At 44.2% G+C, this 26,031-nt stretch overlaps 1 long non-coding RNA gene across 1 annotated transcript; it reads right to left on the bottom strand.

The window, feature by feature from the left end:
• Positions 1-2,570: 2,570 nt before the first annotated feature.
• Positions 2,571-6,939, bottom strand: LOC132536204 (uncharacterized). The gene is made up of 2 exons (XR_009547866.1): positions 6,853-6,939; positions 2,571-2,728 (listed from the first exon to the last, which is right to left on the bottom strand). It is a non-coding gene; the product is annotated as an uncharacterized LOC132536204 (long non-coding RNA).
• Between the last annotated feature and the right edge of the window lie 19,092 nt (positions 6,940-26,031).

Genomic DNA, 26,031 nt, shown 5'->3' with positions numbered 1-26,031 from the left:
TATAGTGGAAATGTGAGGTTCCTGCTGTCTTAGGGTTCAAGAAGACAATGGATAGTTATTGTTATCATTACATTGTTTGGTCATTGGGTTAACTTTGAAAAGTCCCTTTGTTAGGATTTGCTGTACAATAACCAACATCTTGTATAAAGCTGTGCCACAGGTTGCTTCTGTTCTCCCTCATCTAGCTTTTGAGAGAGTCAACATATCAAACACTCAGCCTATGTATTATAAAGACTCAGTCTGTGTTTTAAAAAGTTTAAGACATACAATCAATTTTTCCCCTCTCATATTAGTTAATGATTTATATGACTACCATTTAATAGGGATGTACATAGACACCATTCTCACCACCAAAAGACTGTGTTCCCTCCCACCCCCATCCACCCCAGACCCCCCAGGAAGCCGAATGTCCACCCTCCCCCTCACTACAGGGTTTTTACTTTGGTGCCCTACCCTAGATTTAGTCAGATCCTGCTTTTAGTTTCCCTTTCTGTTCTTCTTTCTCAAATTCTGTTGATGAGTGGGATCATCCCCTACTCATCTTTATCTTTCTGACTTAGTTCACTTAAGTCCTTCTAGCTCCATCCAAGATGGGTCAGAGAAGGTGGGTTCATTGTTCTTAGTAGCTGCATAGTATTCCATTGTGTATATATACCACAGCTTCTCAGACATTCATCTGTTGCTGGGCACCTGGGTTGCTTCCAGGTTTTAGCTATTACAAATTGTGCTGCTATTAACATAGGTTTACACATATCTTTTTGGTTGGGTGTTATGGAGTCCTTGGAGTATATCCCCAGGAGAGGAATTACTGGGTCTTATGGAAGGTCCATGTCTAGCTTGTGAGAGTTCTCCAGACTGGTCTACACAGAGGCTGGACCAATTTACATTCCCACCAGCAGTGCAGAATGGTTCCTCTGTCTCCACAGCCTCTCCAGCATTTGTAGCTGCTGTCCTTTTTGATGTATGCCATTCTCACAGGAGTGAGGTGGTATCTCAGTGTTGTCTTGATTTGCATTTCTCTGACAATCAGCGACCTGGAGAAGTTTTTCATGTTTGTTAGCCTTTTGGATCTCCTCTGATGTGAATGTTTTGTTCATATCCTCTGCCCATTTTTGGATGGGGTCACTTGCTTTTTTGGTGCTAAGTTTGCTGAGCTCTTTTTATATTTTACTGATTAGTCTCTTGTCTGATGTATGGCATGTGAAGATCTCCCATTCTGTGAGGGGTGATAGTTTCTTTGGCTGTACAGAAGCTTCCAAATTCATAAGCTAGTGGCATGTAGTTTGTAGAAGGTTCACTTAATTTTTTTGATTTCTGTGGTGTCTGTTGTGCTATCTCCTCTATCATTTACAATTCTATATCTTTTCTGTCTTCAAGCCCATCTCCCTTTTTCTAGTGAGTCTAAGGGTTTGACAATTTTGTTTAATTTTTCAAATAACCAACATTTGGCTTCATTGATCTTTTGTATGGTTCTCTTATTTTCCATGTTGTTTAGTTCAGCTCTAATTTTTGCCATTTCGGTCCCTCTGGATGCCTTAGGGTTCCTTTGTTCTTCTTTTAAGTCTTTAAGGCGTGCAGTGTAGTCCTTTACTTGAGCTTTTTCTTGTTCTGTAATGAGTGCTAGTATAGTTATGAGTTTCCCTCTAAGTACTGCTTTAGTTGTGTACCAAATATCTTGGTAGCCTGTGTCTTCATTTTCATTTGTTTCTAGAAACATTTGAATTTCTTGCTTGAGTTCCTCTTTGACTGGGTGGTTATTCAGCAGTATGTTGTTGAGTTTAAATTTTGTGACTTTTAGTAATTTTATGTTTGTTGTTGAGTGTTAGCTTTACTCCACTGTGGTCTGAGAAGATGCTTGGGATGATTTTAGTGCTCTTGAATTTGTTGATACTGTCTTTGTAGCCTAACATGTGGTCTATCCTGGAGGATGCGCTGTGTGGATTTGAAAAGAATGCGTATTCCAGCTTCTTGTGGTGAAGAACTTTGAGCTGGTAGGTGACTCATCCAGTGAGCATCCAGGTTACCAAAAGTAAGGAGCCAGGTTTGAAACTTCAGCCACCATATGAGTGCCTGCAGGGTGGAAGCTTCTAGAGCAGTGCTACTACTCTCTTACTTTCTATTTCACTCTCTCTCTCACCCTCTATCAAAAAGAAAGAAAACAAACAACAACAAAAAGTGCTGGGAGCAGTGGAGTCATATAGACACTGAGCTCCAAGTGATAACCCTGATGGCTGTGTATTTTATGTTATGTTTCAAAAGCTTTCAAAGATTTCCATAACATCACAAGACAATTCTGGTCCTGGAACAGAGCTCAGTATAGAGAGCATGCTTTGCCCAAAACTACCTCCAAAACAAACAAACAAACCCCCTCCCTCTAAAAAAAAAAAAGCAAAATAAATAGCAGAGTATTTCCATGTGCCAATCTATTCTTTTTTACTTTTTAGATTTATTTTGCTTTAAGAGAGAAACCAGAACAAGGTTCCAGAGGATTGTTCCTGAATATGAGGTGCCGAGCCATTTCCCTGATCCTTCGGTCTGCTTCTTAAAAAAGATCCATTTCACATATTGGATAGATAACATAAACGTTACCATAATGTCAATAATGAGTCATCATTCATTTGGGAGATTTAAAGTTTTCTTCCAAAAATGCAGTAATGGCTTCTTCATCTGCTGATTGGAGCAGCTTCTGAATTGGTTGATCCAGGCACTTCTCCCCACATAAAAAATCCTAGAATAAAAGAGAATTATGACACAAATACAATTGCTGGGAGTAAAGGAGAAATCAAGAAGAGAGTTAAGTGTATACTTATTTTGCTTCTTTAAAGACATGAGTTCATATCAAAAAAGGATTGCTATTAATGTGGTTACCCAATATAGCAGAGTCACTAAAGTGGGACTCTCAGTGTACTGGCTTTTAATATAAATAGAGTGATCCCACAGTGCTATGAGGAGCACTGGGGACAAGGGAGGAGCTCCATGTATGGTAGAGTGGTACTGTGGTCTCTTTAATCTTTCTGCTTTTCCCTCTGTGCCTCCCAAGAATCAACAGAATAAGAAAATTGACTAGGAGAGGGTTGCTGAGTGGTGAGATCATACAGGTGTGAGACCCCTAAGCCACACAGAAGTATGTAGATAGGTAAGTGAGTATAAAGAATAGGCTAGTAGGCAGTTGGTGGGAAGATCTAAACTTCACTAGGAGCACCAAGGGGCTCTCGGGCTGGAGGAATGATATCCTCGTGTTTTCCCATTGTTTTTCCTTCTCTATTTATCTCTGTATTTATTCAATCAGGATACAGAGTGGAAAATAATAAGGTGGGTGGAGTGCACTGTAGTATTGTACATGTGTAAGGCCCTTGGTTAATTCCTCAGCTCAGCACAATAAATAAATAGATAATGCAAACAATATTCTTCATAAGAATGCACCTGTCTCAGGGAAGAGCCAGCTTGTTGGGGACCCTGAAACTTATAATGTCTGATCACTTATGTGATCCATTTCTTTCTTACTGGCAGCTATGTACTAAAAGCAGTTATGTTAGAAATTCTTTGTCATCTTTGTAGTTCTGTTTCCAGCTTCCTCAGTGTTTTGGCCACATCAGGGTAAACTCAGATAGTGGTCAACAGGGCCCTTTCGGCTAAAAGTAAGCCTGTCTTATTTGATAGCCCTGAATTATGCCTACATCATTGGCATAAGGTCAGAATTTGAAAAGTAAACAGAGAATCTGATATAATCACTAAAATGGAGATAACAAGTCTGATATAGAGCAGTTTACAGACTAAGAGTGAGATCATTCTATTGTGTATGCCCTTAAGATGTTTATACTTGACATAGCTACATGCATACACAACCAATATGTCAAGAAAAGAGCTGCCAGTGCAGGACACACACAGGGAAGAATCTATTTTTTTTTTGTCTCCAGGGTTATTGCTGAGCGCAGTGCGTACACTATGAATCCACTTCTCCTGAAGGCTATATTTTCCCTTTTGTTGCCCTTGTTGTTTATCATTGTTGTTATTGTTGTTGGATAGTTCAGAGAAATGGAGAGAGGAGGGGAAGACAGAGACAGGGAGAGAAAGATATACACACTTGTAGGCCTGCTTCACCTCTTCTGAAGTGACATTCCTGCAGGTGGGGAGCTCAAACCGGGATCCCAATACCCATCCGTGCGCTTCATGCCATGTGCTTCTAACCTGCTGCGCTACCAACTGGACCCCAAGAGTGTTTCTTTAGTAGTTCAAATTCCAATAAAAGCCAAATTATCAGTATTCTGGGAGGAGGAGGTAGAGTGGATAAAGTACAGGATTCTCAGGCATGAGGTCCCAAGTTCAATCCCCAGTGATCCTTCCTGCTCGTATCTCTCTCCTTAATGAATAAATAAGGTCTTTAGAACAAAACAAAGGAAAACTATCTCTGAAGATGGGTAAGTTGCACAATGGAAGAACTCAGAGCTTCTAAATTGTAGTTCTTGAGTCCAATCCCAAGCACTGCATATGCTAGACTGCTGCTTCTGTGCCCCTCTACCCCCTTCTGTAGTACATGTAGACCAATGAAAAGAAGCTACTCAGTGTCTTCAAAAAAAAGATTGTATAACTGTTCTCTCCTTTGCCTTGGTTCTAAATTTGTTGATTCTGGATTTTAAGTAGGCCTGGACTACTGTTGAGTCCAGTTACCAGCCTAAATATAGGTGCAGGTTGTCTGTTTCTTAAACAGAAAACACAACATAACATACGTTTCTTAAAAACATAGTATAACATAACATAACTTTTTATTCATGAGAGAGAATGAGAGCATCATTCTGGTACATGCAATGCCAGGGATCAAACTCAGGATCTGAAGGCAGCTCAGGGGGTAAAGCACATGCTTTATATAGTATGTGGCTGGGGGTCTGATCCTCGACACTGCAAGTACACACCGCAGGCAGGCAATGGGAGGGACTCCGTGCATAGAGGAGCAGTGCTTTGCATGTCTCCCTCTCTTAAAGGATACAGAATGGAGACTGGCGGGGAGGCTTCTAGCTGTCCCATGCAGGTGCAAGGTTCTGGGTGGGATTGATCCCCAGGCACAATATTTGAGAAAAAATTTTTAAAAGTCTTTGTATTACTTAAAAGATGTACAGTTAAGAGAACAATATTACCATGATTTTTTTCAAAAAAGCCAATCTGCAGCCAGTATTATATTATAATCTTAAATTTTATATCATCTGCAGCTAGTACTATATTATAATCTTATTTAAAAAGTGTTAAGAGATGGAGACAGTTGGAGTTGGGCAGTGGCACAGCTGGTTAAGCACACATGGCGCAAAGCTCAAGGACTAGCGGAAAGATCCTGGTTCGAGTCCCTGGCTCCCTACCTGCCCGGGAGTCCCTTCACAGGTGGTGAAGCAGGTCTGCAGGTGTCTGTCTTTCTCTCCCCCTCTATGTCTTCCCTTCCTCTCTCCATTTCTCTCTGTCTTATCCAACAACAACGACATTAATAACCACAACAATGTTAAGCAACAAGGGCAACAGAAAGGAAAAATAAATAAAAATAAAGAAAGAGTGGAAAAGAATAGAAAAGAAAAAAAAAAGAAAGGGAGACAATGAGACCTTGGTAACAACAACAACAAAAAAATAAAATAACCTATTTATACTCTAGAATTGCAGAATGGCTAAGGCAATGGATCTGTCGACATTAAGTCCTGAATTCAGTCCACAGCATTGCATGTGCCATAGTCATGCTCTGCTTCTCTTTTTTGTATTAATAAGTAACATTTTATTTTCCTTTTTAACTTCCTTTGTTTTAAAACCGCGATTTCTGCCCGGTTCCTACCCAGCTCCAAGATTGGCTCCTGCCTGGCTCTGCCCAGCTCCTAGTGCAGCTCCCACCTGCCAGCGCACTGTCCATCTCATTGTGCACAGGCGGACTGCAGTCCCCCCAGGACTGTCCCAGCAGACACAAGAGCCCCAGGCGCCCCCCGCCCACCCCCACCGCACATGGAGCCCAGCCAGGCCCAAACCTTCCGGAAGGGGTGGGGGGGTAGGGGGGGCACTGAGAGTGGCCTCCCTGGACCAGCAGGTTGCAAAGTGCCAGACCCTCAGCCCAGACTCAATTCACAGCCCAGCACAGCTCCACATGGGTTCACGCCAGCAGGCCTGGGGCACTTCTCTGAAAGGCATGTCTCTTACGAGAGAGACAGAGGTAGAGAAAACACTCCACTTCTAGAAATGCCAGGAGACCCCCAACCTGGACCCACACCCCGAGCCCCAGCCTTCACCTTAGTCTGGGAGCTTGGCTCGCCATGTTGCCCCAGGCCAAACTCGAAGTTCAAGATTCCAAACCATCTTCCCAGAGGACCTCATCGTGGACCACACTGAGAGGAAGGACAGCCGTCGCACATTTCGGGTGGGGGGGGCGCACAGAAGTTCTCTGGGCTTGGCCGCTCCTGAAGCCACAGCAGGCTGGTGGGTTCCTGGGTCCCCTCCTGCCCGGGCGGTTGGGGTGGGCGGGAGGCACACTGCCCGGAATCCTCCTGCGCAAGAGGGTCCTCACCCTCGGGGTGCTGGGAGCTGCTGGCATGGACATGCTGGGGAAGCCCAGGGACCCAAGGACCCCTCTCCCGGAAGGAAGGAAAGGGAAGGCCAGCCTCCCAGACTCTCTGGCGGGGTCCCTGTGCTCCTGCTCCCAGAAGCCAAAAGCAGCTGGATCTGGGGGTGCACAGCCACCCTTCTAGGGTGTCCCTGCCTGGGGACAGGGTCCCGGGGACTCTGGCCCCTCAGCGGCTGCACCCTGACTTCGCCCCTCCCCCCACCCAGCACCTTCCCAGGCAGGCACAATACCCAAGCCATTGAGGGCACAGGGCCCCTGGGGCCACTTACTTGGCATTGGAGGAATCCCAGTAGATGGGCTCCAGCAAGATGGACCTGGCCGAGGCTGTCCGGCACAGCACTGTCCCGAGTCCTCAGCAGTACTTCCACGCGGGGGGGGCCTCCGCACAGTCGTGGCCAGGTGCTCAGGGCACGGGGTCGAGCCCCAGCGCTGGGGCCTATGGGTGCGATGCAATGCAATGCAGCGTGGGGGCAAGGAGGCATTAGGGCGCAGGCCGCTGGGCTCCATGGCGCTGCGCTGGACGCAGCTGGGACAAAGGGAAGAAGAGAAGAAGGGAAGACCAGGAGAGAAAGACACTTGCAGACCTGCTTCACTGACTGTGAAGCCAGACCCCTGCAGGTGGGGAGCTGGGGGCTGGAACCAGGATCCTTATGCTGTACCACTTGCGCTAAACCCGCTGCACTACCTCCAAACTCCCTTTTTTAATTTTTTTATTTCTAAAAAGGAAACATTGAGTAAAGCACAGGGGTACAACTCCACACGATTCCCACCACCAGACTCTGTATCCCATCCCTCCCCTGATAGCTTTCTTATTCTTTAACCCTGGGAGTATGGACCCAAGGTCATTGTGGGATGCAGAAGATGGAAGGTCTGGCCTCTGCAATTGCTTCCTCGCTGAACATGGCCATTGACTGGTTGATCCATACTCCCAGCTTGTCTCTATCTTTCCCTAGTGGGGAAGGGCTCTGGGGAAGCAGAGCTCCAGGACACACTGGTGTTGTTGTCTGTCCTGGGAAGTCTGGTCAGCATCATGCTAGCACCTGGAACCTGGTGGTTGAAAAGAGTTAATACTCAAAGCCAAACAAATCATTGACCAATCATGGACCTAAGCTGGAATAGTGCAGATGATGAGTTGAGGGGATTCTTAAAAAATTGTTTAATAATTTTAAAATAGGCACAGGTGGTGTTGACCTCAGTTGAGCATGCACATAACCATGACTAATGACCCAGGTTCAAGGCCCCAGTGCCTACCTGCTAGGGGGTGGGGTTAAGCTTGACAAGCAAGCAGAGCTGTACGTGTCTTTCTCTCTCTCCATTATCTCCCTTCCTTGTATGAATTGCCTTGTTCTATCAAATCAAAATTTAATTGTAAATACAAATTCCTTAAAAATAATCTAAGCAAAGTCAGGAGGTAGCACAGTGGGTTAAGTACACTGGCTCTCAAACTGCAGAGGGTTTGCTTCACAGGCAGTGAAGCAGGTCTGCAGGTGTCTTTCTCTCCCCCTCTCTGTTTTCTTCTCCTCTCTCCATTTCTCTCTGTCCTATCCAAGTACAAGGACATCAATAAGAACAATAATAACTACAACAATAAAATAACAAGGACAACAAAAGGGAAAATAAATATTTTAAAAATTAAAAAATAATTTAAAAATATTTTATTATCTTTATTTATTGGATAGTAACAGCAGAAATCAAAAGGGAAAGGGGAAGAGGGAGAAGAGAGAGAGAGAGAGACCTGCAGCACTGCTTCACCATTCACAAAGCTTTTCCTCTGCAGGTGTGGTGGGGACTCAAATCCAAAACAAATTTTAAGAATCTAACTCAACTCATTTTGTGTTGATGGTGTTAGGGTTTCGAGACAGACTTAAGTTTGAATAAAATCTAGAGACAGGATGTAAAGTTCAAAATCTCAGAGCCAGAAAAAGAAATAGGGCTTTTCCCAGACCCACCCTTGCTACCTGCATGATGAGACTGCCTGAGAGGAGGACAAAGCAGTAGGAACATAATATCCCTTTGGAATATAATATCCCACTGGAATATATAACCCTTTGGAATAGAACTAAAATAGGCCTACTAGCTATCTTCAAAATGGAGAACCCAAATCTTCATCTGCAATATTCCAGCCTTTAGGTTCATGATTGGTCAACAATTTGTTTGGCTCTTCTTTCAGCCACCAGGTTTCAGATGCTACCAAGATGCCTACTGGACTTCCCTGGACAGACGACTCCACCAATGTGTCCTGGAGCCCACTTCCCCAGAGCTCTGCCCCACTAGAGAAAGAGAAAGACAGGCTGAGAGTATGGATCCACTTGTAAACAACCATATTCAGCATGGAAGCAGTTACGGAATCCAGACCTATATTCTGCACACCATAATGTCCCTGAGTCCATACTCCCAGAGGGATAAAGAATAGGAAAGCCATTGGGGAGGGGATGGCATGTGGAGTTCTGGTGGTGGGAACAGTACCCCTCTTATCCTATGGCCTTGTCAATGTTTCCTTTTTATAAATAAAACTTTAAAAGAGAATAGCATATATAGAGAGTTGTATACAAAAAATTCAGTGGGAGCTTCTTTAAAAGCAAAAAAACAGGGGGGCAGGTGGTGGTGCACCTGGTTAAGTGCATACATCATAGTGCACAAGGACCTGGGTTCAAGCCCCTGGACCCCCACCAGAAGAGGGAAAACTTCACAAGTGGTGAAATGTAGCTATAGGTGTCTCCATCTCTTTCCCTTTCTATATGCTCCTCCCTTGTCAATTTCTCTGTTTCTATCTAATCAATCAGTCAATCCAGACATAGATAATTAAAAAAAAAAAGAGGCATCACATGCAGAGAAACTCCCCTCTCCCTCTAAGTTGAGGGGGGACATTTGCAGAGCTTCTTCTGGCCTATACAAAGTGCTGGGTGAAGATTTTGCCTCTTATTTTGTATTTCCTCTCACCTATAAAGGAATGCAAATGGGAGGGTGGGGTAGGTGGGGGTGCACTGGGTTTAGTGCACATAGTATAAAAGCACAAAGACCCATGCAAGGATCTTGGTTGGAGGCCCTGGCTCCTCACCTGCAGAGAGACACTTCACAAGCAGAGAAACAGGTCTCTATCCCTCTCTATATACCCCCTTCCCTCTCAGTTTCTCTCTGTCTTAGCCAAAATAAATAAATAAATGAATCAATAAATATATGGCTGCCAGGACCAGTGGAATCATAGTGCTGGCCCTGAAACCTGGTGATAAGCCCAAAAGCAAGAAAGAAAGAAAGAAAGAAAGAAAGAAAGAAAGAAAGAAAGAAAGGAAAAATAAACAAAGAAAGAAAAGCCAAGAGAAAAAAGGGGGGAGTCAGGCAGTGGTATACTTGGTTAAACACACAACAATGCACAGAGATAGTTTAAAAAGAAAAGGCAATTAAGGAAAGGAAAAAGTTAAGCTACTGAAAACAAGGCTTTCCAGAAGCAGTTTGTTTCCACTCATGTGCTCCGTAACAGGGGACCTCAAAAAAGAGCTTTCTTATTTCAAATGCCAATTTGATGTAGACTTCTATCATGTAAATTAATTTTCTATTATTTTTATTTTTATCACAATGTTACTCTACTATACCAGGGTTTCAAGGAAAGTTATTTTATGGTAAGCAGGCAGCCAGTCACCACCACACTCTGAACTGTTGTTGTTATTATTGGATAGAGACACAGAAACTGAGAAGGGAGGGGGAGATAGAGAGGCAGAGAGACAGAGACACCTGCAGACTGCTTCACCACTCACAAAGCTTTCCCCCTGAAGGTGGGGACTGGGAGCTTGAACCGGGTCCCTATGCACTATAATGTGAGCACTCAACCAGGCACTCCACCACCTGGCCACCATGGTCTAAATTTAAGGATAACAAATAATAAGGGTAACATGGCACAGAATAACTGGCTCATCAGATGAGAACAAAAGGCAAGATCCACAAATTATCTTCTTCCTTGTGTGCCCTTTCAAGCTCCACAGAGTGCTTCCTAATTTTTTGTTTGTTTGCTTTTTCTTTTCTACTTTTTATTTAATAGGACAGAGAGAAATAGAGAGAGGAGGGAGAGACAGAGAGGGAGAGAGACAGAGAGATACCTGCAGACCTGCTTCACTGCTTGTGAAGCTTCCCCCCTGCAAGTGGGGAGCAGGGCCACAGAGCAGGGGCTCAAACCCGGGTCCTTGCACACAGTACTATGCACTTAGCCGGACCCAAAGGGTAGGTGTAAGGGACCGGGTTCATCCACTATTGTTTGCTGAAATACAGTTCCCATCTATGTTGAGACAGCTCTTTCTGGGTACTGTCTGTGCTTGTAATCTGCTGCCCTGAGCAGTGGACTGAGAGCCTGGAGGCGGAGTAGGTAGCCAAACGTGACTTGACAGGCTCATGCCCCTGAATTCTGAGGGGTGCCCCAGCTTCCCCCGGATGATAGATAGTGAGGCATGGGATTGAATAGGGAACTCAGGAGATTTAGACATGAGATTCCCTTTGCATATGCTTTCTTGTTTAGCCAGAATCTGGGCTAGCTGGCTTGCCCTGACTAGCTACGTTCTCTGTACATAAGTTGCAGGTAAGGCTGGCTACCTTGCCACCCATGCTCTGAGACTACTAGAGGTGAGCTCTGAGCACACACAGACACACACACTCAGACAGACTGACAGGTTAAAACCTGGCTAGTGGAGATTGTAAGGCAGCAGCTCTCATGCCTGAAGACCCCAGACAGCCCCAGCCTTCACCATATGCTGTACTACCAGATCTAACCAAGTTGGAGCCCGTGGTTCCCCACCTGTAGTGGGGATGCTTCACAGGCAGTGAAGCAGGTTCTGCAGGTGTCTCTCTTTCTCTCCTCACTCTGTCTTTCCCTCCTCTCTCCATTTCTCTCTGTCCTATCCAACAACAATGACATCAATAACAACAAATAACTACAAAAAAGGGCAACAAATGGAAAATAAATATATATATTAAAAAGATTTTATAAAAAACCAAACTCATATATTCTCCAGTCAGATCACCTTTGGAAACTAAAAATTAGGAAGGGTAGATGATAATTTCAGTGTGATAAATAAGTTTTCAATTTAAAATCCAAGGGGTTATAGTTTTAATTTTTAAAAATATTTATTTATGTATTCTCTTTTGCTGCCCTTGTTTTTTGTTGTTATTATTATTGTTGTTGTTATTGATGTCATAGTTGTTGGATAGGACAGAGAGAAAGGGAGAGAGGAGGGGAAGACAGAGAGGGGGAGAGAAAGATAGACACCTACAGATCTGCTTCATTGCCTGTGGAGCGACTCCCCTGCAGGTGGGGAGCTGGGGGCACAAACCAGGATCCTTAAGCTGGTCCTTGGGTTTTGCTCCGCTTCCGCTTCACTCACTGTGCTACTGCCCGACTCCCCATTCTTAATGTTTTTTTTTCACAGTTAAAATTTTTTTTTTTGCCTCCAGGCTGGGTGCTGGCACTACATATCCACTGCTCCTGGTGGCTATTTTTTCCATTTTCCATTTTTATTTTTTATTATTGATTTTCCCATTTTTTGTCCTTGTTTTACTGTTGTTGTAGTTATTATTGTTGTTGTTGATGATCTCGTCATTGTTTGATAGGACAGAGAGAAATGGAGAGAGGAGGGAAGACAGAGAGGGGGACAGAAAGAGAGACACCTGCAGACCTGCTTCACCGCCTGTGAAGCGACTCTCCTAAGGTGGGGAGCCGGAGGCTGGAACAGGAATCCTTCTGCCAGTCCTTGCACTTTGGGCCATGTGTGCTTAACCCACTGCACTACCGCCCGACACCCACTCTTTTTTTTTCTTTATATGCTATTATTTTTCATTTAATTTGTTTGTTGATTACTAGAATACTGTTTAGTTCTGGCTGATATTGCTGCTGGGAACTGAACCTGGAACTTTGGAGCCTCAGGAGTGAAAGTCTTTTAGCAAAACCACTTAACTGTCTTCCCAGCTCCACCACATACCTTTTAGATGTTTTGATAGTATCAAGAGTTAAACTACAGTGGTATCAACTTGAGAATCATCTGTTTTTTAGGATTGCTTGATAGTGGTCCTTAAAAAATTAAATGTTTTCCCTCACAACTATATGCTTTCAATATTAACTAATTAATTAGAAGATTATATTACCTTTATACAACATGTTAAATTGTATTTCTCCTCTAAGAAATAGAAAATACAGGTGGGGTAGATGGCTTAATGGTTATGTAAAGAGACTCTCATGTCTGAGACACTAAAGTACCAGGTTAAATCTCCTGCAGCAGTATCATCCAGAACTGAGCAGTGCTCTGGTAAAAAAAAAAAATGGGAAGAAAGAAAAAAAAAATATATATATATATATGGAAAATACTTTGTAAAACTCAGATTATACTTTGATACAATAAGGGAATCTGATTTTAACTGCAAAAAAAAAAAAAAAACATGAAACAACTTTCCAAGATGACAAATCAGTTGTCAGAATCCAATCCTGAAGATGTTGTGCTGTTATTTACATAACATGAGGTTCTGGTCTCTCTGGGTTTTCTTCTCTGATCTCTGAGAATTGGGCCACCTATTTCCTCTAGTCACAACCACAGATTTCCAGCTCACAGATCTGAATGTCATAAAGCACGTCTTTTTGGGACACTGGCTCAGAACCTCCATGCCCGGTACTTAGTGACCAACCCTACTGGTGCCCTTTGAGGTGAGCCACAGAAGAAGAGAGGGAGAGAAAGAGACACCAGCAGCACAGCTCCACCACTTGTGCAGGTGGGAACAGGGTCTTGAGCCCAGTAAACAGTGCATCTATTAGCATCTCTTAGGATGGTAAACGTCACATAAGCACCGCGTACAAGTAGCTCAATAAATATCTCCTAGGTATGCAAAAGTAAACTAGGCCCTTCAGTTCAAACATGCTGGTTTAATATTTCTAATTTTTTATTACTTTTTTTTATTGGATAGAGGCAGCTAGAAGTCGAGAGGGTAAGGAGAGGTAGAGAGGGAAAGAGACAGAGACACAAAGCTTTCCCCCTGCAGGTGGGGGATGGGGACTTGAACCACATCCTTGCACCTTGTAACATGTGCGCTCAACCAAGTGTGTCACCACCAGCCCCCTCCTTTTTCTGTTTTACCAAAGAACTGTTCATTTCTGGCTTATGTTTGTGTGGGGTTTTGAACCTGGGACCTAGGAGCCTCAGGAATAAGTCTTTTTGCTGAACCATTATGCTATATGACCCTCTGAAGTTTTTATTAATATTTTTTTAAACATGCTGGTATGACTCACCATAGTGTCCAATGTCACAGCAGGTATGTATCACTAGATGATAAGGTGACCACCTTCTCTCCGGCTCCACATGTGGGTGGGGCGGGGCACTCCCGGGGTCTGCAGTCCACAGACCTGGCAGCCATGCAGGTGCACTGGTGGCAGTTGGCCGTCCATGTGTCTCCAGGCTATGGGTCATGTCAGGTGGACACATGTTATTCAAGTGAGGGGTGACAGCAAGTGTGGACTCAAGCAAAGAGAAATGGGATACTCACCACTTTTTCTTCTCCCAGTGGACCACAGCACACTGTTAATATGAAGTTAATAAAATGGAGGTTACATCTGGCAACATGCAACAGATTATTTGTGGATAATGATCAGGCAGCCATAGTGGCCAATGGCCTTGGCTTTCAGAGTCCCTGAGTATTTGCTCCCACAGGTGCATAAATGACGCCCATCTACCAGGAAGAAACCATCCTAGTCAGCATGCATGAGCACATGTCTTATTTTAATTAATTTTCTTTTTATTTCTACCTCCAGGGTTATTGCTAGGGCTCTCTGCCTGCACTACAAATCCACTGCTCCTAGTGGCCATTTTTATTTGATAGAACAGAGAGACTGGGAGTATGGATCAACCCATGTCAAGGCCCATGTTCAGCGGGGAAGCAATTACAGAAGCCAGACCTTCCACCCTCTGCAACCCACAAGGACCCTGGATCCATACTCCCAGAGAGATAGAGAGTGGGAAGGCTATCAGGGGAGGGGGTGGGATGTGGAGATTGGGTTATGGGAATTGTACCCCTCTTATTCTATGGTTTTGTTAATGTCTCCTTTCTTAAATAAATAAAAAATAAAAAAAAGAACAGAGAGACTGAGAGGAGAGGAAGAGACCAGCAGACCTGCCTCACTGCTTGTGAAGCTTCCCCCTGCAAGTGGGGAGCCAGGGGTTCAATCCCAGATCCTTCATTGGGTTCTTATACTTAGTACTATGTGCACTTAACCAGGTGTACAACTGCCCAGGCCCCTTTATTATTTTCCTTTATCTTTTTAAAAATCAGTTTTAAAAATATTTTTATTATTGAATAGAGACAGAGAAATTGAGGGGAGGGAGAGATAAAAAGGGAGAGAGAGATAGAGAGGCACCTGCAGCACTGGCAAAGCTTTCCCCATGTAGGTGGGGACCAGATCCATGTAAATTATAATGTGTGTGCTTAACCAGGTGCACCAACACCTGGCCCCTCATGTCTTATTTTTATACTTCCTTTTTTTCCACTTTATTTATTTATTTACTATTGGACAGAGAAAAAATGAGAAGGGAGAGGGAGGGAGATAGAGAGAGACAGAGACAGAGAGACACCTGCAGCCCTGCTTCACCACTTGTGAAGCTTCCCCCCTGCAGGTGGGGACCAGGGGCTTGGAGCCAGATCATTGTGCACTGTAATGTGTGTTTAACCAGGCGCACCACTGCCTGGCCCCCATGTCTTATTCTATAATTTTAAGTAAAGGGTAATTCTTGGTTGCTTCTGGGAGTGGTCACTAGATCTTCTACCTACCACTTTTTACTGTTTTACAATCCAAATTCTGCCTCTGTAAACCTACAGGTCACCCAAGACTTCTTAAGGATCAGTTCCAAGGGCTTTCTCAGTTTTCAAATTCTGGGCAAGCAGTGAATTTTAAACACTTATGTTGAAACTGTCCTCTTTAGGGGGCCAGGCAGTGGTCCACCTGGTTAAGCACACACACTACTGTGCGCAAGGACCTGGGTTCAAGGCCCTGGTCTCTACCTGCAGGGAAAAGCTTTGCGAATGGTAAAGCAGGGCTGCAGGTGTCTGTCTTTTCTAACTAAATTCTGACCATACAAATGTGTCTTGCTACAATTCATGGCTTAAAAAGGGGGTGGGGGGATAAGTTACCTAGTTTTCAAAATATCACTGGGGGTCGGGCGGTGGCGCAGCGGGTTAAGTGCATGTGGCGCAATGCGCAGGGACCGGCGTAAGGATCCCGGTTCGAGCCCCCGGCTCCCCACCTGCAGGGGAGTCGCTTCACAGGCGGTGAAGCAGGTCTGCAGGTGTCTATCTTTCTCTCCCCTTCTCTGTCTTCCCCTCCTCTCTCCATTTCTCTCTGTCCTATCCAACAACGAATTGCCATCAACAAGGGCAATAATAATAACCACAAGGAAGCTACAAGGGCAACAAAAGGCGGGAAAAAAATGGCCTCCAGGAGCGGTGGATTCATGCTGCAGGCACCGAGCCCAGCAATAACCCTGGAGGAGGAAAAAAATATATATATATATCACTGAGATTTTTTTCAAGATTTTTGTCGATAGCATCTGATTTCATGAAGCAGTAGTTAAGCTGTATTTTCACTCAAGTCATGAAACCCACTTCTTTTGTCTGACTAGAAAACATAGGACTATAGATAACCCTGCTCAGCTCTGGCTGATGGTGGTGTGGGGGATTGAACCTGGGACCTGTGAGCCTCAAGCATGAGTCTCTTGGTATAACCATTATGCCATCTACCCCTGTCCACTTTTTCTTTTTTTTCACCTTTTTTTCGAAATTAAAAAAAAAATTATTTATTTCCTTTTGTTGCCCTTGCTATAGGACATATATATATAATATATATATATATATATTTCCTCTGCTAGCAGATAGATAAGGAGAAATTGAGAGAGATGGGGAGATAGAGAGTGAGACAGACCAAGTCACCTGCAGACCTGCTTCACCACTCGTGAAGCTTCCCCTGCAGGTGGGGTCCTTGTTCATAGCAACATATGCACTCTACCACAGGCACCATCACCCAGCCCCTGAATACTGACTCTCTATCCTAGCATCCACAGCTCAAATTCCTGGAGTATACAGAGGTCAGAAGCAGCTCTAATAGCAATGGTAACTGAGTCTTAAGTATAAATGACAGTCCTGTGGTTACAGTGACATATGTATTAATGAAGGGGACCACAAGGGACAGACACAGAGGGCACAGTATCCCTGTAGCACCCGAGATGGCAGGAATAAACTAGGACCTCAGGTCCACAGGTGAGATGCTCCACCCACCACGCCCACTCCTGGACCACAGCCCTGTTTTAAGGAGAGGCTTCCCGTGTTACATCCTTGATACTCTCACTTTCTGGGAGGGGCATTAACAGACTTTGTGTCTTCAGGTGTGCTGCCCCTTAGAGCTGCTCAGGTCAGAGAATGGATAGGGAGAACCTGGGGAGTATAGACACTCCCTGGAGCACCACTGCCAGAACATGTTTCCCAAGCCAGTGGGGAAGAAAGGAAAGAATGGGGGAGTCTGGCAGTAATGCAGCAGGTTAAGCACAGGTGGTACAAAGCTCAAGGATTAGTGTCAGGATCCCTGTTCCAGCCCCCAGCTCCCCACCTGCTGGGGAGTCCCTTCCCAGGTGGTGAAGCAGGTCTGCAGGAGTCTATCTTTCCCTCCCCCTCTGTCTTCCCCTCCTCTCTCCATTTCTCTCTGCCCTATCAACAACAATAGTAACTACAATAAAAAACAGGGACAACAAAAGGGAAAATAAATGAATAAATAAAATTGTTAAAAAAAGTAAAGAATGCACAGGAAATGGGAGTGGCAACAGGTATGTGCATGGCTTAGAAAGAGGGTGGAGGCGGGGCTTGGGAGTTGATAAGGCTCTTTACAGGCCTTTTCTAGCTCTGCTAACATGGGGCCCTCAACGTATCAGTAACTTACTCCCACACTCATTTCTTGATCTCTCTCTCTCTCTCTTTCTTTCTCTCTCTCTCTCTTTCTCTCCACACATGTACTCTAAAATGTCTGTTCTCAATTTTCCTGAATAAAGCTTGAAATTTCAGGAGTTGGGCAGTAGCACAGTGGGTTAAGGACACGTGACGCCAAGTGCAAGGTCCAGCGTAAGGATCCCAGTTCCAGTCCCGGTTCCCCATCTGCACGGGAGTCACTTCACAAGCAGTGAAACAGGTCTGCAGGTGTCTCTCTCCCCCCCCTCTGTCTTCCCCTCCTCTCCCCATTTCTCTCTGTCCTATCCAACAATAATTACATCAATAAAAAATACAACAATAAAACAACAAGGGCAATAAAAGGGAATAAAAATATAAATATTTTTTTAAAAAAGCTTGAAATTTCTAATTCTTGGTTGAGTTTATGTGTGACAAATCTACACTCATGTAGGTAACAAACTTGGCTATACTCCACCATCACTGAGTAGCAGTGGAAAGGCCAGAAGTGATTAGTTGTTTGAAATAGGTGAAAAAAAAAAAACCAGTGATAAGGAGTATGTCATGGACCTACATATTGTAATCTTAATAGATTGTAACCACCATTAATCACAAATGAAAAGGGGAAATAAAGCCTGCAGTATTGATAACACAGTGAACCAAGCTACTAAGTGAGGTCTGTGCTACATCTTATTATTATTAAGCATAAAACAGAGTGGATAGTACATTCTACTTATGGAAGAATAACTGAGTCACATTTAATAATCATTGCTATTGCACTGCAAGTTCCAGAGGCAGAGTGTGGTTGGATGTATGTGCTATACACAGATTGTTCCTATAGCCACTGGAGTGAGGAGGGTAGGGGCTGAGAACAGGACTGGAGACTAGACAGCCTAAGCTTCAGTCCTCATTAAACCTAAAAATATTATTTCTCGAGAATTCCATTTGAAAGAGGGGGGAAATTAAAGAGCATGTATCACAAGGGTTAGGGTAAAAATAAACTTGTTATGTAGATGAATTATCTGCAAGCATTTAAAATAATTTCATTGTAATGTTGGGTTAAATAAGAACAACTAGCACACTTATAAATAATATATTGATAAATTAAAAGACCAGAACCTGATGAGCCAGGTCGTGGTGCACCTGGTTGAGCACACATATTACAGTGCTCCAAGACCCAGGTTCAAACCTTTAGTCCATACCTGCAGTAGGGAAGCTTCACGACTGGTGAAGTAGAACTGCAGGTGTCTGTCTCTCTCCTCTATGGCCCTCTCCCATCTCAATTTCTTTCTGTTTCTAATAATGAAATTAAAAAAAAGACTAAACAGAACATGATGTATAAATGATGAATATATGATGACCTGACTTAGAATATGAAAGCTTCATTATTTTAAGAAGACTCAGGAAGCCATTAACAGCTCAAAATGGCCTGAAAATACCTAAGAGAGAATGTAAAGGAAAAAAAGACGTTTGCATATACTGTGTGTAGGCTTACCTGCTGGAGCTGTGTCAGCAGAGGATCCCTGAGGAAAAACTCTTGTGGTTGTGACAATGCCCACCGAGGAAGCAGTAGTGCCCAGCAGGGTAGAAGAGAATCCAGTGGTGCCCATGGGTACACCAAGGAGATTGAAGTGGAATCAGATCCTATGACAGATGAGCCTGTGGATTCAGATCCTTCCTTAGACTGGCTTGAAGTCTGAGAGACAACAGAAGATGGTCCAGTGGTGCCAGAGCCCTGGGATGATGGAGCCGTGGTCTGGCGCCCTGCTCCTGCTGTTCCAGCCCCAGTGGATCCACTGCTACTGCCTGCTGAGCCAGGCCGGGTGGTCCTGGAGTCTTGCACGGATTACCCTGTGGTTCCCGCCTCCATGACAGAGAGCCCAGTAGTTCTAGTCTGCACTGCAGCTGGTTGAGAGGTGCCAGGTCGATGGACAGATGAGCTTGTGGACTGACATCCTTACTGAGGCTTGCCTGAGGTCCCAGAGCTTTCTGCAGGTGGCCCTGTTTTTCTAGAGTCATTAGGTGCTGGTCCAGTGGTGCCAGAGCCCTGGGATGATGGAGCCTTGGTGTGTTGCCCTGCCACAGACGATCCAGACACAGTGGAGCCACTGGCACTGCCTGGAGAGCCTGGTGGTCCTAGAGCCCTGATTGGACTGTCCTGCTGTGGTGCCCTCTTCTGTGCCTGTGGTCTCTTTCTCAGTTGGTGGAATGGGTGCTGTGGGAGCCCCTGTTCCTCCTGGTTAAGAAACAATGATGTCAGTGCATTGGAATGCTCTGAGCAGGTAATATTCCCACTCCGGGTCAGTAACAATGGCTGGGGGTACTGACACAGGTGTCACAATGAGTTCCATGAAGCTTTCTTTTCTTTGTCACGAGGCCAGGTGGTGGTGCACCTGGTTGGGCACATGTATTACAATGTGCAAGGACCCTGTTTGAGCCCCCAGGCCCCACCTGCAGGGGGAGAGCTTTGGGAGTGGTGAAGCAGTGCTGTAGGTGTCTCTCTCCCTCTCTATCACCCCCTTCCCTCTTGACTTCTGGTTGTCTCTGCCCAATAAATAAAGATTAAAAGGGTAGATAGCATAACGGTTATGCAATCACTCTCATGCCTGAGGCACCAATGACCCAAGTTCAATCCCCCGCCCCACTGTAAGCAAGAGCTGAATAATGCTCTGGTAAAAATTACATTAAAGAAATAAAATAAAAGGAAGAAAATTTCACTATTAATAAATAAATGCATTTTTAATTTAAAAAAAATATTAACTATCTGTAACTCTGATGTTTGACTCCTTCCATGAGGGCTTTGGGGTTTGTGCAGAAAATGACCTAAGAATAAACAAATATTTCTTGGAGCATCAAAAAAGTGCATAGTAAGAGAAGACTATCATAAGTAAGGCCAACACATTCTTGGTGTCTCTCCTACCTTGAAAGTAATTTGTACCTTGACAATTGTTCCTGATGTATGTTCAACTAAAAACATCTTTGATCTTCTTGTTCCTTTACATGTGGTTTTATCCATAAAATCTTTGCTGGAGTTCTGATCAGTGATACACTGGATAGTCTCCCATCTCGAGGTATCTGGGAACATCCCTCCAGACTTCCTCAAGCTAGCTATTTGTATGGGTGGGAACTCAGGGTCCTGGCATATGGCTAAGGTTCTCCATCTGAGTAGTAGCCACTGCTTCTTGCATTTAATAAGCAAAGTAAAACTTTGAAAGTCTGTGTTTGCATGGGACTACCTAGTTCGTTTCCAGATGGCACATATTCTAACAAAATTACAGATATTAAATACAGGCAAGGGCCTACATGTACCTAGTAAAAGCAAGGGACAATTATATACCTCAAAGTAAAAGTGCTTAATAAATAGCCCTTTATGATTAGACTTAGATAGCATAAGCCTGGTATTCTAGTAGAATGTCCTAAAGAAGGCATCATAAATTCTCCAATCACATATTTATTATTTAGGCTTATACACCATCCTCTCCTACCCCTTACTTCACTTCTCTCAATCACTTTATGTAGTTGAGTATCAAATAACTCAAAAAGAATTTAAGTACGATATAGTCTTCCATCTTTTAAAATCTCTTCTGACAGAGCATCAGCATTATTGTTACCCTTAGGTTAATTTTAGAAGAGACACTATACAACTGGCCAAGAGATATACAGGCAAAAATTACACATCAAGTAAAGGACAAGTACTGTCCCTATGACAACCATTATTAGAATCATTAAAAAACGAGGGGGAGATAGCATAATGGTTACGTAATCAGACTCTATGCCTGAGGCTCCAATGACCAAAGATCAACCCCCCATACCACCATAAGCCAAAACTGAGCACTGCTCTGGTATTAAAAAAAAAATCATTAATCAAGTAACTGAAGAAAAACTTGAGGCTAACTAAGACCTCACTAAAATCCCAGGTCTATTTCCTCCCCAACATGAGGCCCTATTCCATAAATCCAATACTGGTTTGGATACAACAAATTACACTCAACATGGGGAGAAAGTCTAATCTTATCAGATAAAGGGACTACAAATAAGGGCAAGAGACTAGCTCACTTATCTATGACCTTTTTGGCCACCATTAGGCCATGTTATCATCACCTGGAGTCCTAGACAGGGAATCCTTGAATACCCCATAGATTCTCCCCTAGACCTTTCTCTATTATCACTGGTCATATCTATTAGGGACAATATCATAAGCCCTTCTGTGGGCTTCTCAGGACCATACCTTCACTATGAACTACTCTCCAAAGGGAGGCTGGATTATCCTATTCTGCCACTCAAAGAAGACTGATTCTGAAGTGAGTGTATCCTAGAATGTTCTCAGATGTGATTATCAACTGTGAGCTAAGCCTGACAGGGACTTGGAGGTTGCAGAGGCTCTAGTGCTAAACATGAATAGATATGAGGCCCAGGTTAGCTCACTGAGGTAAACAGTTAATTGCATTTATATATTTTTTGTTTAATTTGCAAGCAACTCTCTACCCTAATCCTGATTTCTAGTACTACTCTCAACTCTGACACCATCTTTTTTTTTTTTTTTTCCTCCAGGGTTATTGCTGGGCTTGGTGCCTGCACCATGAATCCACCGCTCCTGGAGGCCATTTTTCCTCCTTTTTGTTGCCCTAGTTGTTGCAGCCTCATTGTGGTTATTATTGCCATTGTTGACGTTGCTTTGCTGTTGGATAGGACAGAGAGAAATGGAGAGAGGAGGGGAAGACAGAGAGAGAGAGGGGAGAGAAAGATAGACACCTGCAGACCTGCTTCACCGCCCGTGAAGCGACTCCCCTGCAGGTGGGGAGCGGGGGGCTCGAACCGGGATCCTTACGCAGGTCCCTGCGCTTTGCGCCATGTGCGCTTAACCCTCTGACACCATCTTTTCAGACAATAATGTTAGTCCACCTCCATGTTAGCTAATAAGCGCAAGCAAAGATTACTAAGACATAAGTTCCTAGGAACACTCCTAAAATAGACTTCCTAGCTCCCTTCTATCCTAAGCTCTGTACTTTCATCTGCATTATACTTACTTTATGGTTCCTGTTAACTAAACATTTTGTCCTGTTTTCCATCTTACTGCCTTTCAGCCACCAAATTGCAGGTGCTACTGTGATTCCATCCTGACTTCCCTGGGAAGATGATCTCACCAATGCTTCCCAGAACTTCACCTCTCCAGAGCCCTACTCTACTAGAACAGTCCAGGGGTAGAGACTGACCGACCAACACCTGTCGAGATAGCCTGAGGGTGCTTCTTCCGGAGCTAGTGCTCTCTGGCTTGGAGAGAACTCAACTGGAGCCGATCTAGGCTGCAGCGTGGGAGAGGGATCAGGAACTCTTGCCACACTAACTTCGCAGGAGATACACTCTGGAACTCTCGGAGCCGGAAAACAATTTCCAAGTGTCTTTAATCAGAAGAGCAGCTGTTTTTATACTCTCCAAGTAGGGTGGAAACAGGATATGACATAGAGAGGGTGGAGCGAAAAGTGACTGGTGGAAGATCAGGGTGTGACAAGGAGAGACCTTCTAAGTGGTAATAGGTGTAGGGCTGACCTAGAAAGGAAGTGAAGATAGAACCACAAAAATAATGGAGAAAAATATATATACATAGATAAAGATAGATCTTAGATAGACAGACAGACAGGCAGATGGTAAGTAGTAGAATCAGCCCATATCGGTAACTTTGGGAGACTGCAGTTTTCAATGCAGGGAATGGGACACAGACCTCTGGTGGTTGAAACAGTATGGAATTATACCCCTATTATCATACAATTTTGTAAATAAGTATTAAGTTGACAATAAAAAAAAAAGTCAGGATTTGGAGGTGGTGCACCTAGTTTAGCGCACATATTACTAAGCACAAGGCCCACGCAAGAATCAATGTCCTGGCAGTCGGGCTGTAGCACAGTGGGTTAAACGCAGGTGCAAAGCCCAAGGACCTGCATAAGGATTCCAGTTCAAGCCCCCAGTTCCCTACCTTCAGGGGAGTCACTTCAAGGCAGTAAAACAGGTCTGCAGGTATCTCTCTCTCTCCCCCTCTGTCTTCCCCTCCTCTCTCCATTTCTCTCTGTCCTATCCAACAAGAATGACAACAATAATAACTACAACAATAAAACAACAAGGGCAACAAAAGGGAATAAATAAATTAATTAAACTAAATTAAAGAATCCAGTTTCTAGCCCCCACTCTCCACCTGCAGGGGGGAATGCTTCACAAGTGGCAAGGCAGGTCTACAGGTGTCAATCTTTCTCCCTTTCTATATCCCCTAACCTCTCAATTTTTCTCACTCCTATTAAATAAAATGGGGGAGGGAATCTGTGTTTAGGGAAAAGGAGCTTTCCCATGTGTCTGTATCATCTCTTTGTCATAAATGACACGTTTACTGCTGGGATTCAGTGCCTGCACCACAAATCCCCACTGTGGATGTGCCTTGGTGAGAAAGGAGTAAGAGGCCCAGAGGTAGTCTGAGCACTAACTACTGTGCCAGGGCTGTGGGGCTGTTCACCCATTCACCATGGAATTAAGTGCCTTATGTATCTTGGGACTGAAAGTCTGGAGCTTTAATTCTAGTTCCATCTCTCTCTCTCCAGCCTGACACACTCTCTATTCTTTTGCAATTATCTTCTGGATATTTCTGAATGAATCCTGTTATGGTTGACTTTTCTACCACAGCCTCTGTTTAGATGCTTAAAATAACTAGGTTCAACACTCAGAGTGATCTGATACAGTGCTAAACCCATCCACATGCAGGTGTAAAGATACAACTTACTATCCACAGGCACTACTATATGTATCATTTCATTAAAAAAAATACACACACCATGATGCCAACCTCACTTCCCTGGGCAGACAACTCTACCAATGTGTCCTGGAGCCCCAAATCCCCATATCCCTGTTCCACCAGGGAAAGAGAGAGACAGGCTGGGAGTATGGATCCACCTGTCAATGCCCATGTCCAGCAGAGAAGCAATTACAGAAGCCAGACGTTCCACCTTCTGCACCCCAAAATGATCCTGGGCCCATACTCCAAGAGGAATAAAGAATAGGAAAACTTCCAAGAGAGGGGGTAGTTTGGAGATATCTGGTGTTGGGAATTGTGTGTGGAATTGTACCCCTCTTATCCAATGGACTTGACCTTCATAATTAAATCATTTTAAAAGGGAGAAAAATACACTTAACATTGAGATTCACAGCTACAACATCCTTCTTATCTTACACACCATCCAATGGCCATAGGCTCCCTGAATTACAGTTCATTTAAAAAAACTCTGTTTTCCAGTTTTAAGCACTTACTTAAGGAGAAAGACATCCTCTGGCAAAGCAACTCATCTCTCACACAAGCAGTGCTGGATTAGAAGACCTCACACATCCAAGTTCAGTGTCACAAAGGCAAGCCTGAGGCTCTTCTTGCTGAGTTACTGCCAAGGCACAAGGACAACCCCACCCTAACCCCCTTTCAGCTGACCCCTTCACACTGTCCTCAGGATGTCAGTTGTCTCTTCTCACACCATCCAGTTGCATGCCTTGCTGCCTCTGCTATTGCTGCCTATGACTTCTGAGGGATAGCTCTTGCCCAAATGCCCAAATCCACCTCAGTCCTCAACCATCCACCTCAGTGTTCTTGTCGCCAAAAAGGAACCCACTGCCAGCAGCTTCTCTCCTCAAGGTGTAAGCTTTCTACTTTTCACAACACCTCAGTGCACATCTGCCACACAGCTGAGCGGTTTCCTCCCCTAGCAGACTAAGGCCCTGCTTTCAAGGGGTCAAATCTGGGAAAACAACAGTCCCTGCAGGGTTCTGGCAGGTTCACTGACCTTGCCAGTCACTGGAACGAATACTTAGGAGACAGCATTTCAAGTGCATGAATGAGCACCACCACATCTGCAAACTGGACAAAGCCAGGTTGTGTCTACCAGGCAGGGAGAAGCCTGTCTGCCTACCTTGTCTGCAGCATCTTCTCTGGGCTTGCTTCTCCCCAGCGCTGAGCTGGCCTGGCTAAGGATGCACTTCTGTCTCGAGGCCCTGCTGAACATGGCCACTGCGGGCTGTGGATTGAGGGAAAAGTTGTCTCTGGGTGAGGATGAGCATGAGCTGGGAGTGTGACCCACACCAAGGGCAGTGGCGAATCTGCTCTGAGCCCAAGGGGCAGGACAGGGACAGGGGCTGCAGTTCTCCATTACCCTCACATGGAGAAGGGCCCATCTCCACCCAGCGCCCTGAATTTTATTAGGTGCACTCTTTCTGCATAGTAGGAATAATGATGTTTAAGTGCAAGGACTCCAGGATTTTCTCTAAAGGCATTTATTTATTTTAACACCAGGATTACCACTAGGACTTGGTAACTGCATGAATGACGAATCCACAGCTGCTAGTGGTCTTATTTTAAAAAATTTATATTTTACTTATTTATTTTCAATTTTGTTGCCCTACTAGTGGTCATTTTTGTTTTATTTTTGATATATATAGAGAGAAATTGAGAAAGGTGAGATGAAAACTCAACAAAAAGAACA

Source organism: Erinaceus europaeus (assembly GCF_950295315.1).
Source record: "Erinaceus europaeus chromosome 6 unlocalized genomic scaffold, mEriEur2.1 SUPER_6_unloc_5, whole genome shotgun sequence".
NCBI lineage: Eukaryota > Metazoa > Chordata > Mammalia > Eulipotyphla > Erinaceidae > Erinaceus > Erinaceus europaeus.
The sequence above is the reverse complement of the archived record's forward strand: the minus strand, read 5'-3'. Positions and strand labels throughout refer to the sequence as shown.